General features: G+C 36.4%; 1 long non-coding RNA gene across 1 annotated transcript in view; it reads left to right on the top strand.

Moving 5' to 3' along the window:
- Nucleotides 1-1,395: 1,395 nt before the first annotated feature.
- Nucleotides 1,396-17,376, top strand: part of LOC309970110 — a 384,073-nt gene continuing 368,092 nt past the window's right edge. Inside the window, exon 1 of the long non-coding RNA XR_014326669.1 lies at nucleotides 1,396-1,469. This is a non-coding gene — a long non-coding RNA (uncharacterized lncRNA). The remainder of the gene's footprint in view (nucleotides 1,470-17,376) is intronic.

The raw sequence follows: 17,376 nt of genomic DNA, 5'->3' as shown, positions 1-17,376 counted from the left end.
ATGTTCCTATTCCCATTTTCTAAATTGTTTTGGGTTCGTTATTATAGGTCTTTTCCTTCCTTTTTTTTCTTGTCTAGAGAAGTTCCTTTAGCATTTGTTGTAAAGCTGGTTTAATGGTGCTGAACTCTCTCAGCTTTTGCTTGTCTGTAAAGGTTTTAAATTCTCCGTCAAATCTGAATGAGACCCTTGCTTGTTAGAATAATCTTGGTTGCAGGTTTTTCTCCTTCATCACTTTCAATATGTCCTGCCACTCTCTTCTGGCTTGCAGAGTTTCTGCTGAGAGATCAGCTCTTAACCTTATGGTGATTCCCTTGTGTGTTATTTGTTGTTTTTCCCTTGCTGCTTTTAATATTTTCCTTGTATTTAATTTTTGACAGTTTGATTAATATGTGTATTGGCATATTTCTCCTTGGATTTGTCCTGTATGGGACTCTCTGTGCTTCCTGGACTTGATTAACTATTTCCTTTCCCATATTAGGGAAGTTTTCAACTGTAATCACTTCAAATATTTTCTCAGTCCCTTTCTTTTTCTCTTCTTCTTTTGGAACCCCTACAATTCGAATGTTGGTACATTTAATGTTGTCCCAGAGGTCTCTGAGACTGTCTTCAGTTCTTTTCATTCTTTTTTCTTTATTCTGCCCTGCTGTAGTCATTTCCACTATTTTATCTTCCAGGTCACTTATCCATTCTTCTGCCTCAGTTATTCTGCTGTTGATCCCATCTAGAGTATTTTTCATTTAATTTATTGTTTGTTTCATCTTTAGTTCTTCTAGGTCCTGTTAAATGTTTCTTGCATTTTGTCTATTCTATTTCCAAGATTTTGGATCATCTTTACTATCATTATTCTGAATTCTTTTTCAGGTAGACTGCTTATTTCCTCTTCATTTGTTAGGTCTGGTGGGTTTTTTTCTTGCTCCTTAATCTGCAGTGTGCTTTTCTGTCTTCTCATTTTGCTTATCTTACTGTGTTTGGGGTCTCCTTTTTGCAGGCTGCTGGTTCATAGTTCCCATTGTTTTTGGTGTCTGTCTCCAGTGGCTAAGGTTGGTTAAGTGAGTTGTGTTGGCTTCCTGGTGGAGGGGACTAGTGCCTGTGTTCTGGTGGATGAGGCTGGAACTTGTCTCTCTGGTGGGCAGGTCCACATCTGGTGGTGTGTTTTGGGGTGTCTATGGACTTATTATGATTTTAGGCAGCCTCTCTGCTAATGGGTGGGTTTGTGTTCCTGTTTTGCTAGTTGTTTGGCATAGGCTGTCCCACATTGTAGCTTGCTGGTCGTTGAGTGAAGCTGGGTGCTGGTGTTGAGATGGAGATTTCTGGGAAATTTTCGCCATTTGATATTATGTGGAGCTGGGAGATCTCTTGTTGACCAGTGTCCTGAATTTGGCTCTCCCACCTCAGAGGCACAGCACTGACTCCTGGCTGCAGCACCAAGAGTCTTTCATCCACACAGCTCAGAATAAAAGGGAGAAAAAGTAGAGAGAAAGAATTAGAAGTAGGAAGAAAGAACAAAAGAAAGAAAGAAAGAAAGAAAGAAAGAAAGAAAGAAAGAAAGAAAGAAAGAAAGAAAGGAAGGAAGGAAGGAAGGAAGGAAGGAAGGAAGGAGGGAAGGAAGGAAGGAAGGAAATAAGGAAGGAAGGAAAAAAGAAGAAAAGAAGGAAAGAAAGAAAGGAGGGAGGGAGGGAGGGACGGACAGTGGGAGGAAGGAAGGAGGGAAGGAAGGAAAAAAGAAAGAAAAAAAAAGATAAAGTAAAATAAAGTAAAGTAAAATATAATAAAGTTATTAAATTAAAAAATAATTATTAAGAAAACAATTAAAAACAGACGGATAAACCCTTACAACAAATGGTGGAAGCAAAGCTACACAGACAAAATCTCATATAGAAGCATACACATACACACTCACAAAAAGAGGAAAAGGGGAAAAAATCATAAATCTTGCTCTAAAAGTCCACCTCCTCAATTTGGGATGATTCGTTGTCTAAAGGAGGGAAGGAAGGAAGGAAGGAAGGAAGGAAGGAAGGAAGGAGGAAGGAAGGAAGGAAACAAAGAAAGAAAGAAAGAAAGAGAAAGAAAGAAAGAAAGAAAAAGGATAAAGTAAAATAAAATAAAGTTATTAAAATTTAAATTAATTATTAAGAAATAAAATTAAAACAAACAAACAAACAAAAAAAACCATGGATGGATAGTACCCTAGGACAAATGGTGGAAGCAAAGCTATACAGACAAAATCTCACACAGAAGCATACACATGCACACTCACAAAAAGAGGAATAGGGGAAAAAATCATAAATCTTGCTCTCAAAGTCCACCTCCTCAATTTGGGATGATTCGTTGTCTATTCATGTATTCCACAGATGCAGGGAACATCAAGTTGATTGTCGAGCTTTAATCCACTGCTTCTGAGGCTGCTGGGAGAGATTTCCCTTTCTCTTTGTTCTCACAGCTCCCAGGGGCTCTGCTTTGGATTGGGCCCCGCCTCTGTGTGTAGGTCGCTGGAGGGTGTCTGTTTTTCGCTCAGACAGGACGGGGTTAAAGGAGCCGCTGATTTGCGGGCTCTGGCTCACTCAGGCTGGCGGGGAGGGAGGGGCACAGAGTGCGGGGCGAGCCTGCGGCGGCAGAGGCCAGCGTGACGTTGCACCAGCCTGATGCCCGTCATGCGTTCTCCTGGGGAATTTGTCCCTGGATCCCGGGAACCTGGCAGTGGCAGGCTGCACAGGCTCCCTAGAAGAGGTGTGTGGATAGTGACCTGTGCTCGCTCACAGGCCCCTTGGTGGCGGCATCAGCAGCCTTAGCGTCTCCCACCCATCTCTGGGGTCCACACTTTTAGCCGCCGCTTGCGCCCGTCTCTGGAGTTTCTTTAAGCAGCGTTCTCAATCCCCTCTCCTCACGCACCAGGAAACAAAGAGGGAAGAAAAAGTCTCTTGCCTCTTCGGCAGCTCCAGACCTTTCCCCGGACTCCATCCCTGCTAGCCGTGGTGCACTAACTCCTTCAGGCTGTGTTCATGCAGCCAACCCCAGTCCTCTCCCTGCGCTCCGACCAAAGCCCGAGCCTCAGCTCGCAGCCCCGCTCACCCCGGCGGGTGAGCAGACAAGCCTCTCGGGCTGGTGACTGCTGGTCAGCACCGATCCTCTGTGTGGGAATCTCCCTGCTTTGCCCTCCACACCCCTGTTGCTGTGCTCTCCTCTGCGGCTCCGAAGCTCACCCCCTCCACCACCCACAGTCTCTGCCCACGAATGGGCATCCTAGTGGGTGGAAACCTTTCCTCCTTCATATCTCCCTCCCATTGGTGCAGGTCCCGTCCCTATTCTTTTGTCTCTGTTTTTTCTTTTGCCCCACCCAGGTACGTGGGGAGTTTCTTGCCTTTTGGGAGATCTGAGGTCTTCTGACAGCATTCAGTAGGTGTTCTGTAGGAGTTGTTCCACATGTAGATGTATTTCTGGTGTATCTGTGGGAAGGAAGGTGATCTCCACGTCTTACTCTTCGGCCATCTTCCCCTCGTCCCCTACAATTACTTTTTAAATTATTAATTCCAAGAAAATCCAGTGAAGAACAATGGTTTAAAATAAATTAGCAGTTAAATAAATAAATAGATTATTGGAAAATATCTAACAAGGGTTTATGGATCTTGGACATTAAAACTTTAGACTAAGTGAAATAGTGACTGATATTATTCTCAAGAATCTGTACAGAAATTATTTTTTCATCCTTAAAAAAATAAAAGAACAAAATTAAAAGCAAAACAAACTTTTTCCTTACCTTTAATTTGTGATTCTTGGACATTGCTTTACAGGAGAGTTATGCATCAGAGAAAGCAATAGAGCAAAAATGACAATTACCTTGGAAGAAACATTTTAAATTCTCAAGATGTTCCTTTCCCCTTAGTTTTTTTTTTTTTTTTTTTTTTTTTTTTTTTTTTTTTTTACGTTATGCGGGCCTCTCACTGTTGTGGCCTCTCCCATTGTGGAGCACAGGCTCCGGACGTGCAGGCTCAGCAGCCATGGCTCACGGGCCCAGCCGCTCCACGGCATGTGGGATCCTCCCGGACCGGGGCACGAACCCTCATCCACTACATCGGCAGGCGAACTCTCAACCACTGGGCCACCAGGGAAGCCCCCCCTTTGATATATTTTTAAGATGACATAGAAACAAGAATCTCCTTATCCTGTTTACCCATAGGAACACAGTGGAAACTTGTTTGAAACTCAAGTTCTTCATAATACTGTAAAGGAGGGACTTTGCAAAAGAAGTATACCTGGAGCCAACACAGACAACACATGAAGAAGTTGCTCACTGTTCTAAGGTACATTCATGAATTGTCCTTCCTGATGCCAGATGATAAAGAGCTAACTGCAACTTTTCTAGTGTGTGCTATGAGTGACAGGATCTGTCACTTCCATGACATTTTGTATTTAAGATGAATTAAGAGATGACTTTGGTAATTATGAGAACGATTTCCATTTGTGAAGGTCTGGGACCATTTGAAGTTTAATGATCTGAACTCCAAAAATGATGCAGGTCTGGGGTTACAGCTAAAGGGGTCCAAAGTGCCCAACATTCATGATCCACATGATTGTTTTAGAAATGTATTCTCTGGGATTGCAAACTAGAATTTAGTTGTGTTGTTACAAACATGATACTACCAAAAAAAAAAGTTAATCGTGGCTGTGTTCATTTACTGTTTACCAAGCAGTAGTTTTCACATTTGATCATCTGCAGCATTATGCTGATGATCAGCAAATGCTCACTAAAATATTAGGCAATAAAATATGCTACGTGAATATTTCTCACTTGAATTGTTCCACATGTCGCCAGAATGGGACTGCTATTATGCTAACTATCAACAGTAAAACTTCAAAAGCATAGACTCAGACCACATGGGTGATCTTCTTTTACCAGTGATTAACTGTGTGTATTCAAGTGAATCGTTTTGGGTTACTGAGGACTAGTTTTCTCATGTGTAAAAAATAAATTGGACTGCAGTTTTTATGGTAATCAATTCAACCAAATTCAATAAAATAGGTTGAGAATGGTGCTTTTAAAACACTGAAATAGAGCAAAAAAATTGTAAAAGACAAATTCTTACAGACTGCATGATCATGCAATTATACAAAATATGTACAATTCCCTATCATGAGCCTAGCACTCCTAAGTCACCTTTATTTCTTCACAGTAATGCCATATATATTTTTCCTTCAAAATCCATAATTAATTTCATGAATGTCATTACAGCAAATGATATAATTACTCATTAGAGTTGTGGGCAATCATTTAAAAAGCCATTAAGAATTAGTCATTGTCTTGTCTTTGTTAACTAGAAACCTTATTAGTCCCCCCCTTCCAGAGGCATGATTAAAGGGAAAAAGTATGTGTTGTAGTATCTATTTTCAGCTTGTGAATAAAAATTATTTTTAATGCTGTGTCTTTAAGACAGAGAGATTTCCCATCCTATTCTTTTAAACCTGAAATGATTAAGCACTAACAATCCTCAAAAGACTCTGACACAGCACCAGCCCATGAATAACCCCCTGTTAGAGTTAGAATTTCCATAGAACTTAATCACAGCTTTATACAATGAGGAGGAAACAAAATATTTTATAGATTATATATTTTATCTCCCTTGTTACATGTGTGAGGAAACTGAGGGCCAGTGAATTAAACATCTTGGAGAATGATTTATTTACCACAATGGTCCCCAGATTCTTCTCAATTCTGGAAGCAACTCCCTTTCTCCTTTTCTTCTGTTTGTATACTCCCTACAGTTCTTAAAAATAAACCAGTGGATCTTTATCTCTTCTTTCACACTGATATTCAGGTACTTCACATTGTATAACCATATTCACACATCTCCCACTTTATACTCCTAACCTCTGCATAACCATCCTTTCAGGTTCAGCACATGTCCTAAATTATCCATAAAGTCATCTTTAATCACTCCAGCCAATAGCAATCTCACCTTTCTTTAAACATTTGTAATCTTGTATCTTTTCATTATAGGTAATATTTATTGAGTGCTTATTCTGTCTTCACAAACCTATTTATTTCATACTTTGCTACCTATTGTTTCTGAGTATCATCTCTGGTATAGATATTTCAAACTGTTATTTAATCTTTTTGTTTTATAACACTAGAAAGGACTATGCCATCTATAAATATACAGTGTAAGCTCTTTGAGGGAAAAGGTCAGGGTCCATTAATAAAATATTTTCAGGCTATAGCATACTATTATATACATAGTAAGTATTTAGTACAAAACTGTTGACTGGCAGACTGTCAATTTTATATCCCTCTATTTGCTTGAGGGATCTCTCTCTCTCTCTCTCTCTCTCTCTCTATATATATATATATATATATATATATATATATATATACCTCCCTTTCTTCTTTTTACCAAATGTCTGTTCATGTTTATTTTCATTTTCTCTTTTGTTAATGGATTGGAAACTCTTCTTAATATCTTGATAAAATTGTCAGAGGTGAAACTGCATTGACGATGGGATTCACTGGGTCTTTCCTTAGACCTCTTGCTTAGCTTGCTATGGAAACTGTTTTTGCTGGGGTTTTTTTCCATTCTCATCTTTTTATTTTTCACAGGATATGTTTTAGCATTATTTAAGACAAAAACAAAACAAAACAAAACTGTTTATCTCTCAGTGATGTTATGCATCTTTGTAGAATGCTTCCTTTTTTCTTTATTATTATATACAATCTTACACTCTTTAAATTAGATATGTTCTTATACTTTTTATGTTTAAAGAAAAGCCTAAATAATGTTATTTTCTTACAATAAATCTAAAAGTAAATAATATTTAGTACTTGCTCACTCAGGAAGAGTTTTACAAAATACATATTACATGGTGGAAATAATTAGCAGGTTCTGCTTTACCATATAAGCAAATGGAGAAACACACAAAAAAGGGTTTAAAAAAAAAACATAGAAGTAAATGTTTATATTTTCATATCAGGTGAACCACTAATCAGCTGTGCATCATAAAATGACTTTTCCCTTACAATGTTCTGATGATTTATACTGATGTGTAAATAATATTCATTTGTAATGGACAAATTATTTTCAGTCAAATGAGCAGACTGAAACTTTGACACTAAAGGGTCCTACCAGGCAAAGGAAGGATAAGTGTGGGATGAAAGAGACAGAACCAGCTGTATGTGATGGAAAGACAGCCAGGTTAGGTCATTAGAACACAGGTTTCAAACTACATGGTGGCCTGAATAAGGGAGACATAAGTGGCAGTTTGGGGATGCACATCCAGCTACAGTAACAGGCCTTGCAGCTGACTCAGAAGATTTGGTGTCAAGTATACGGTGAAATAGAAGTTGGGATTATAAAGTAATCATTCCAAATCAGGAGAAAGGGAAAAGCAAGTGGCCACCTGATTACATTAAAATGTAAAAGAAAAAAGAAAAAAAATAAACAATCTGGTAACTAGAACTGGTACACATGGTCAAAAGAAGCCAAGCAATCATCAAATTTAATTTTTAGTGAGATATTTTTAGGAGGAAGAATGATATCTGCAAAGCAAATAGATCATATTTTGGATTTTTGCTATGTCCTCTTGAAAGAGAAAATGATAGGGTATTAAAAACATGGAATGTTCTTTCTTCTATGGAGATTTTTCATATATTTTGTAATCCAGCAAAACACAGCTCTTTTCCTTTGTATGACTTTCTTTACTGTTTTTTGTTTGTTTGTTTTTCTAAAGGATGTTTGAAAGGCTTCTTCCTATTTGTGAGGCAGGGGCTGGTGGCAGCAGCCGCACTTGGACAGGTTCCCGTTTCTTACCTTCCTCATCTCTGCTGGGCATGCGCGCAGTCTAGGGTTCAAGGTCGCCTGTCTTTCTGGCTTGTGCTTACGCTGGCTGGCCCGTGAGCTGCCTAGAGCCAGGGCTGCCTGGGAAGCGGTGCAGGCCAGGCGGCACAGGGCTCCCGGAGCTTAGGGGGAGACAGAGCGTGGCGACCCCTTCTCCCGGCACTGAGATGTGGATCCAGGTTTGCACCATCCATGGCTCCCAGGCACACACCATTGAAGCCATGTGTTGCAAAGCCATAATTGAGGAGCCGCATGAGTGCGTGTGGGCGCTGTTCCGCGGGTGGTCCGAGTACCAGCGCCTCTTCTACCCTGGCAAGCAGCTGGAAAATGGATAAACTTTGAGTATGATGTTGGACTGAATGATATAATTCAGGTACTAGTTTGCCCAGACCCTGACCTTCCCAGCATATCTGAAGAGACTGATGTACCGTCCAAACCCTGTTCTAATAGTCCATATAAAGGAAACACCAACGGGAAGACCTTCCAATCAGCTGGCTACATCAACTCATGATTTTCTTATTGATCCTGGCATTGGGCTAAATAAGGTTGTTTTGGGCATGTGTGTGTGTTTAATCAAATACTTGGACACCAAAAACTCTTCCCTAAATGTGGCTACAGGCCTTTCTCAGATATACTGTGGATTTGGTTCCAGACTACCACGAGGAAGCATGTATCACAATAAAGCAAGTCACATAAATTTTTGGTTTTCCAGTGCATTTAAAAATTATGTTTACACTCTAGTCTCTTAGATGTACGATAGCATATTGTCTAAAAAAAACTATGCACGTACCTTGATTTAAGATTGCTTTGTTGCTAGGGACTGCTGGCCATCATCTGAGCCTTCAACAGGTCATGATCTTTTTGCTGGTGGAGGGTCTTGCTTGCATGTTGATGGCTGATGGCTGATCAGGGTGGTGGTGGTTGTGGCAATTTCTTAAAACAAGACAACAGTGAAGTTTGCCACATCGATTGACTCTTCCTTTCACAAACAGATTCTCTGTAGCATACAAAGCTGTTTGATAGTATTTAACCCACAGTAGAATTTTTTCTGAATTGGAGTTACTCCTCTGAAACCCCACACCTGCTTTATCAACTGAGTTTATATACCATTCTAAATCCTTTGTTGTCATTTCAACAATCTTCACAGCATCTTCACCAGAAGTAGATTTCATCTCAAGAAGCCACTTTCTTTGCTCATCCATGAGAAGCAACTACTTATCCAATCAAGTTTTACCATGAGATTGCAGCAATTCAGCTACATCTTCAGGCTTCACTTCTAATTCTAGTTTTCTTTCCATTTCCATCACATCTGCAGTTATTTCCTACCCTGAAGTCGTGAACCCCTCAGAGTCATCAATGAGGGTAAACTTTACATAACCTATATCAGTGAGGAAAAGAGGTGATTTGTAGTGTTTACCAATTTTTTGATGTAAAAACTCCCACCAAGACTGATTTCACACCACCAGTGTGATATTACTAAATGCAGAGCTGTGTATAGATGTACACAGTTGGCAACAGCACATCACTCACTTGCACATTTTTATTGCTATTATAAGTACAGGATGCTTATTGTGGTGGAATATAAATATCTATGGGTATAATTGATAATTTATTTAAGGTATATTCTTAAAACTGGGATTACTATGTTAACATTTTTAAAGCTCTTGATCACTACTTCCAGAAATGCAGAATACACTTTCTTTTCTTTTTTTTTGTTTGTTTTTAACATCTTTATTGAAGTATAATTGCTTTACATTGATGTGTTAGTTTCTCCTCTATAACAAAGTAAATCAGCTATACATATACATATATCCACATATCTCCTCCCTCTTGCATCTCCCTCCCACACTCCCTATCCCACCCCTCTAGGTGGACACAAAGCACCGGGCTGATCTTCCTGTGCTATGCCGCTGCTTCCCACTAGCTATCTGTTTTACATTTGGCACTGTATATATGTCCATGTCACTCTCTCACTTCGTTCAGCTTACCCTTCCCCCTCCCCATGTCCTCAAGTCCATTCTCTACATCTGCATCTTTATTCCTGTCCTGCCTCTAGGTTCTTCAGAACCAATTTATTTTTAGATTCCATATATATGTGTTAGCATATGGCATTTGTTTTTTTCTCTTTCTGACTTACTTCACTCTGTATGACAGTCTCTAGGTCCATCCACCTCATTACAAAAAAAAATAATTGTTTCTTCTTATGGCTGAGTAATATTCCATTGTATATATGTACCACATCTTCTTTGTTCATTCATCTGTTGATGGACACTTAGGTTGCTTCCATGTCCTGGGTATTGTAAATACTGCTGCAACGAACATTGTGGTACATGACTCTTTTTGAATTATGGGTTTCTCAGAGTATATGCGCAGTAGTGGGATTGCTGGGTCGTATGGTAGTTCTATTTTTAGTTTTTTAAGGAACTTCCATACTGTTCTCCACAATGGCTCTATCAATTTACATTCCCACCAACAGTGCAAGAGGGTTCTCTTTTCTCCACACCCTCTCTAGCATTTATTGTTTGTAGATTTTTTGATGATAACCATTCTGACCAGTGTGAGGTGATACTTCATTATAGTTTTGATTTACATTTCTCTAATGATTAGTGATATTGAACATCCTTTCATGTGTCTGTTGGCAATCTGTATATCTTCTTTGGAGAAATATCTATTTATGTCTTCTGCCCATTTTTAGATTGGGTTGTTTGTTTTTTTGATATTGATATAAAGGAGGCAAGAATATACAATGGAGAAAAGACAGCCTCTTCAATAAGTGGTGCTGGGAAAACTGGACAGCTACATGTGAAAGAATGAAATTAGAACACTCCCTAACACCATACACAAAAATAAACTAAAAATGGATTAAAGACCTAAATGTAAGGCCAGACACTATAAAACTCTTAGAGGAAAACATAGGCAGAACACTCTATGACATAAATCACAGCAAGATCATTTTTGACCCACATCCTAGAAAAATAGAAATAAAAACACAAATAAACAAATAGGACCTAATGAAATTTCAAAGCTTTTGCACAGCAAAGGAATCCATAAACAAGATGAAAAGACAACCCTCAGAATGGGAGAAAATATTTGCAAACAAAGCAACTGACAAAGGGTTAATCTTCAAAATACCCACTTTCTTTTCAAGTACCCACTGAACATATGCCAAGATAGACTACATTCTGGGCCATAAAATGAAACTTTGACCTGTAGTGGGACCCAAATAGAAATCAATAATAAAAAGGTAACAAGAGAAACAAACACTTGTAAATCAAACAACACACTAACTCATCCATGGGTCAAAGAGGAAGTCACAAGAGAAATATAGAATCTACAATGAACTGAATAAAAATGAAAGTACAACATACCAAAATTTATAGGACACTGCTAAAGCAGTGTTGAGAAGGATGTCTACACCATGAACTGCACATGTTAGTAAAAAGGAAAGATCCCAATAATCAAAGTTCCCACCTAAAGTATCCAGAAAATAAAGAGCAAAATAAATCCAAAGCAAGGAGAAGGAAGCAAATAATAAAGATAAGCACAAAAATCAATGAATTGACAATGGAAAAGTGATAGAGAAAATCAAAAAGCTGGTTTTCTGAAAATATTAAGAAAACTGTAGAACTCTAGCAAGACCACCAAAGAGGAGGGAATACACAAATAACCAATATTCAGAATGAAACAGGGGATAGCACTATACACCCCACAGTCATTAAAAGGGCAATAAAGAAATACTATGAGCAACTCAACACTAGTGAAATTGATGACTTAGATGAAATGGATCAAGTCCCTGAAAAGCCACAAACTACCACAGCTCATCTAATAAGGAACTGATACTTTGAATACATGTGTAACTATTAATGAAATAGAATTGTTAAATTAAAAAAAAGTCTCAAAAAGAAATCTTCAGACACAGATTGTGTCACTAAAGAATTCTACAAGCCAATTAAAGAAGAATTACCACCAATTTTATACAGTCTCTGCCAGAAAATAGAAGAGGGATGGCTGCCCAAGGTATCTTATGAAACTAGTATTACACTGATACTGAAAGCAGAAAATGACAGTGCAAGAAACAAAAACTACATATCAATATTTCTCATGAATTTCAATACAGGAACAGCTTGGGGATAGTGTGGGTTCAGTTCCAGATGAACACAATACAACAAATATCACAGTAAAGTGAGTCACATGAATTTTTTGGCCTCCCAGTACATATAAAAGTTCTTTTTTTTACACTATACTATAGTACTCTAAGTGTGCAATAGCATTGTGTCTTAAAAAAAACCCAAACTGTACATAACTTAATTAAAAATACTTTATTGCTAAAAAATGCTAACCATCTTCTGAGCCTTCAGTGAGTCATAATCTTTTTTCAATAGTAATAACATCAAAGGTCACTGATCACAGAGCACCATAACAACTACAATAATAATGAAAAAGTTAGAAATATTGCAAGAATTACCAAGATGTGACAAAGGGAATGAGCAAATGCTGTTGGAAAATGGAACCAATAGACTTGCTTCACACAGGGTAGCCACAAACCTTCAATTTGTAAAAAAAAAATAAAGTGAACACAATAAAACAATGTATGGCTATACATAAGTCCATAACAAAACATTAGCAAATTGAATTCAGCAGTGTATAAAGAAAAAGATACAGTATAACCAAATGAACTATGTCCCAGGGTGCATGGTTAGTACAATATTCATAATATACCAATGTAATCTAGATCTTAACTATCTAAAAAGAAAAATCACATGATCATACTGATTTTTTCAAAAAGAGTATTTGATAAAATTCAATATCTACCATGATAAAACTCTCAGAATAATAAGGATAGTAGTGAACTTCCTTAACTTGATAAAGGACATCTATGGAAAACCTATAGCTAACTATATACATAATAGTGAGGGAATAAGTGCTTTCTCCCTAAGACTAGGAACAAGGAAATAATGTCCACTCATATCTCTCTTATTCAACATAGTACTAGAAATTCTAGCCAGTGCAATAAAGCCAAGAAAAAGAAACAAAAGTCATTCATATAGTAAGGGAAGAAATGAAACCATCTCCATTTGCAGATGATACATATATATGTGTGTATATATATGTATATATAAGTATATATATATATATATATATTTGGCTTGTATTCTGAAGAAATACAAAATAGTGATTAAATAAATTAAAGAAGATATAAATAAAAGGACAGGCATATGGTGTTCATAGATTAGAAAACTCAACATAGTAAAGATGACAATTATCCACAAGATAGTATAAGTTTCATGCAGTTCCTGTAAAATCCCAGAGAGATATTTTTGTAGGTATAGACAAGATTATCTTAAAATTATATGGAAAGGCAAAGGAGTTAGAATAACTTTACAAATGTTCAAAAAAAGAAAAAGATTAGAGTAGGAAGAATCCGTCTATTTGATGTCAAGATTTATTAGAGTTACTATAATTAAAACTGTATGGTGTTGGCAATGGATAAACATATAAAGCAATGAGACAGAGTAGAGAAACCAGAAACAGATCCACAGAAATATACCCAAATGATTTTGACAAAGTTGTAAAAGTAATTCAATGGAAGAAATGTAGCCTTTTCAATAAATGGTTTTGGGTAATAGGTAATCTATAGACCAAAAGTGAACTTTCATTAAAGTCTCATAGATTATACAAAAATTTACTCAAAATAGATCATGGACATTATGTAATATGTAAAACTATAAAACTTTTAGAAAAAATGGGTGAAAACCTTCAGGATCCAAGTCTAGGCACAGATTCTTGACTTGATACCTGAAATATTACACATAAAAAGAAAATTTGATAAATAGGACTTCATAAAAATTAAAAGACTTTTGCTTTGTGAAAGATTGTATTATGAGGATGGAAAGAAAGACAAGCTACACACTTGGAGGGAAATATTTTCAAACTACATATCTGACAAAGCACTACTATCTAGAATATATAGAGAACACTTGCTGTGGACAGAATATTTGTCTTCCCAGAATTCATATGGTGAAGCCCTAAACATCAATGGGATGATATTTGGAGGTGGAGTCTTTGAAAGATAATGAGGTTTTGATAATGTCATGTGGTATGACCCCCATAATGAGATTAATGTCCTCATAAGAAGAGGAAGAGAAACCAGGGAATGCTCCCTCTCTCACTCTCCCTTTGTCTCTCCTCCTCTCCCCTCTCCTCCCCTTCCCCCCTCCCCTCTTCTCTGCCCTCCTCTCTCTCTGCCATGTAAGGACACAGTAAGAATGTGGCTATATGCAAACCAGGCAAAGAATCTTCATCAGGAACAGGATTGACCAGCACCTTCATCTTCAACTTGTTAGCCTCTGGAACTATAAGAAATAAATGTTGTTTAAGCCATACAGTCCATGGCATTTTGTTATAGCAGGCTGAACTGAGACAATGTTCAAAACTCAACAGTAAAACTATCAAAACAATCTGATGATGTGTCAAAGACATGAAGAGATATTTCCCTGAAGATAATATACAAATGGCAAATAAGCATATGAAATATGCTGAAATATCAGTCACTAGGGAAATGTAAATTAAAATGACAATTAAATATCATAACATACATAATAGAATGTCTTTTTTTTTGATGTGACAAAACTGAATCACACATACATTGTGGTAAAAATCTAAAATGATGCAGCCCTATGAAAAATAGGTAGTTTCGTAAAATATGAAACTATCATATGGCCCAGCAATTAGACTCCTAAGTATTTATCCTACAGAAATAAAAAGTTATTATCACATGAAAACAATTAAAGAATATAAGATAAAATATCATACTCAAAATATCTATAAATATTATCCAAACCAGGAAAATACACCTATTTTTTAAACTAAGAACTTTATGGAGAATATTTTAAAATATTATTAGAGCTCATAACAGAGAAACTATATACTATTTCTCCATGGATGCTTAATGGGAAGGAAAAGTCAATATCATTAAGAGGTGAAACGTTTCCAATTAAACTATAAATCAGAGTAATCAATCACACTATCAATTGAAATTCAAAAAACTTAACAATGTGATTTCAAAATTCTTATGGAAAATCACTAAACCATTGACAGGAGGAACTATCTGATGTTTTAATAAAATTTTAAGTATGTATAGTAATTAAAGAAATATTGTATTGGTAAAGGGAGAGACTAATAGTCACACAAAATAGAATAGAAACCCAGGAACTGTGGAAATTTGATATTTCACAAAGACAGCATAAAAGAAAATAGTATGGACTAGTCACTTAATCGTCTTAAGTTATTTAGTTATACATATTGGAAAAAATAATACATCAGATATAGTTCTCAAAATATAAACATGCATGTACTTTCAGTAGGGGTAATACCTTAAATGTAAAAAGGAAACATAAAAATTTTCATAAGAAAATGTCCAACAATTTATTTGTTTTAACTTGAATACAGAAAGGATTTTTAAACAAGAAAAAGAAAAATTGATATTTGTTTAAATAAAATGTTTTGAGGCATTCTGAATGGCGCTGAAATCTTATCCCAGTTGTATACCACAGTTTAAAAAATTCTCAGAGTCATTTTTGTTTCAAGCAATCACCAAAAGTACCCTGTTAATTTATTATGTACAAAGGTTAACATGGTTAAAAATAATTGTGGAAATCTTTACATAGATTCAATTATTATATTCAATTCTCTTTTGGATATGTTCATAGATCAGGTTTTTGAGGTTGTAGTGAAAATAAACAGTGGGTAAAAATAGGTAGAAAAAGTGGGTCCTGGCAAGATTTGAATGGAAATCAGCCAGTCGGCTTGATTTTCCCACTAGCAGAGTGAAAATTTTGTATTACTAATTGCAAATTTTTCATTCCTCTCCAATATAATGTTGGGGCAATCTCTTAAACTTTATGCCTCATTTTCCCCATGTATTAGGCCAAAAGAGACTAGCTGAGCAGCAAGTGTTGAACTGAGAGTCAGGATGCCCATCTTCCAGTTGTAGCTACATTCCTTACTTTTTCCTCTGATAACTGCCTAGGCATTTGTTTCTTGGAACTTCAGTTTCCTCTCTATTATGTGAAAAGTTTGGGTTAGATCACTGGTTCTCAATCAACTAAGACTCAACACTCTTATTTTGCTTCAAATATATGGTAAGCTTTCTTTTTAATCATGAATTGAAAATAATAAAAAGGTAGTTTACCTATGTATGTATTTTTAAACTAACAAAAAGACATTAATAATAATGTAAAGAAGAGATGAAAATAAATATTTATAATGAAAATAATGTGTAATTGCGAAACTTGACCACATTAAAAGACTCCTCTTAGGGGAAGATATAGAATGAATTTCCAAGATAGTATCAAGTCTAAAATCTTATGATAGATGTGCATTCAAAACTCTTTTGCATTTGACATTGCCATAATTTTATATATATATATATATATATATATATATATATATATATATATATTTCCCGAACAAAGAGGATTAATACTGGAATTTAAAAATTCAAGTGTATTCTTTCTGTATCCAAATTAGTTTTAATTACCATTTTCTTCTATTCATTTGTTGATGTGTATTCAGATAATCCAAACTCAAAAGCAAGGGAAAACATCTGTACTATTATGAATCTGCTAAAAATATCTTACTCCATAGAATGAAAGCTTTGTGGGACTATTGAATCTCAAAACTGGCAAGATTCTCTGAAGCTTATCACTTGATAATGAAAGCTACACTATCCTGACCACACGTATATTCAGCTCTCTCTTGAACACGTTTAGGAATGGTGATTGCATTGATTCACAAGATTTCAAGAGACAACAAACCAACCCGAACTCCAGGAATCTAAAAATTCTTTCAATTATTAGTTAGGATGCTAATAGTCACAGCTAAGCTATGTCTTAGCTGTGGCTGAAGAATTGAAGATGACAAGCTATATCTGCATATCCCTCACTCCACATGAATATGTTATTTCCTCTTCATATCCAGCAAGAAAGACTTATATAATAAATGACTCTATGATGTACGGTGGTTCTCCAGCATTAAATTATGCTTTTCACTTTAGGGGTTATTCATAGAACGTGTAATGTACCTGGAAGGTCCTTCCATGAGCAATACTGCTTGCTAGTGCTGAACCACGTTTAAATCTCCATAGACTCACATTGCAATTTCTTGTTCCCCTGATTGTTTTATTCGACTAATGACTTTGCAATATCACATTCAATTGAATAATTATACAAGGAGAGTTGCTGAATGCCCATCTTTGCTACATTAGAATTATTTATAAATGTAGTTTTTCTATTCCATTAAGCAGTACCACCTTTTAATGGGACATAAGCATGACAAGGCAGACACAATGATATGTCACAAACAAGAGAAGAAAAACACAACTTGGGTAGGCAGAAATGTTAATGGAAAATCAGTCAGGCAAAGAAATTTTTATTTATTATCACAGAGCAATATAACTGGAAGCAACCCCAGGATAGCCTCAACACACACACACACACACACACACACACACACACACACACACACACACATTTGACCTGTTTTTCATTTTTCA

The sequence above is a fragment of the Leucopleurus acutus genome, assembly GCF_964270905.1.
Source record: "Leucopleurus acutus genome assembly, chromosome: 12".
In the NCBI taxonomy this organism is placed as follows: Eukaryota; Metazoa; Chordata; class Mammalia; order Artiodactyla; family Delphinidae; genus Leucopleurus; species Leucopleurus acutus.
This window is presented reverse-complemented; position numbering and strand designations above follow the sequence as displayed.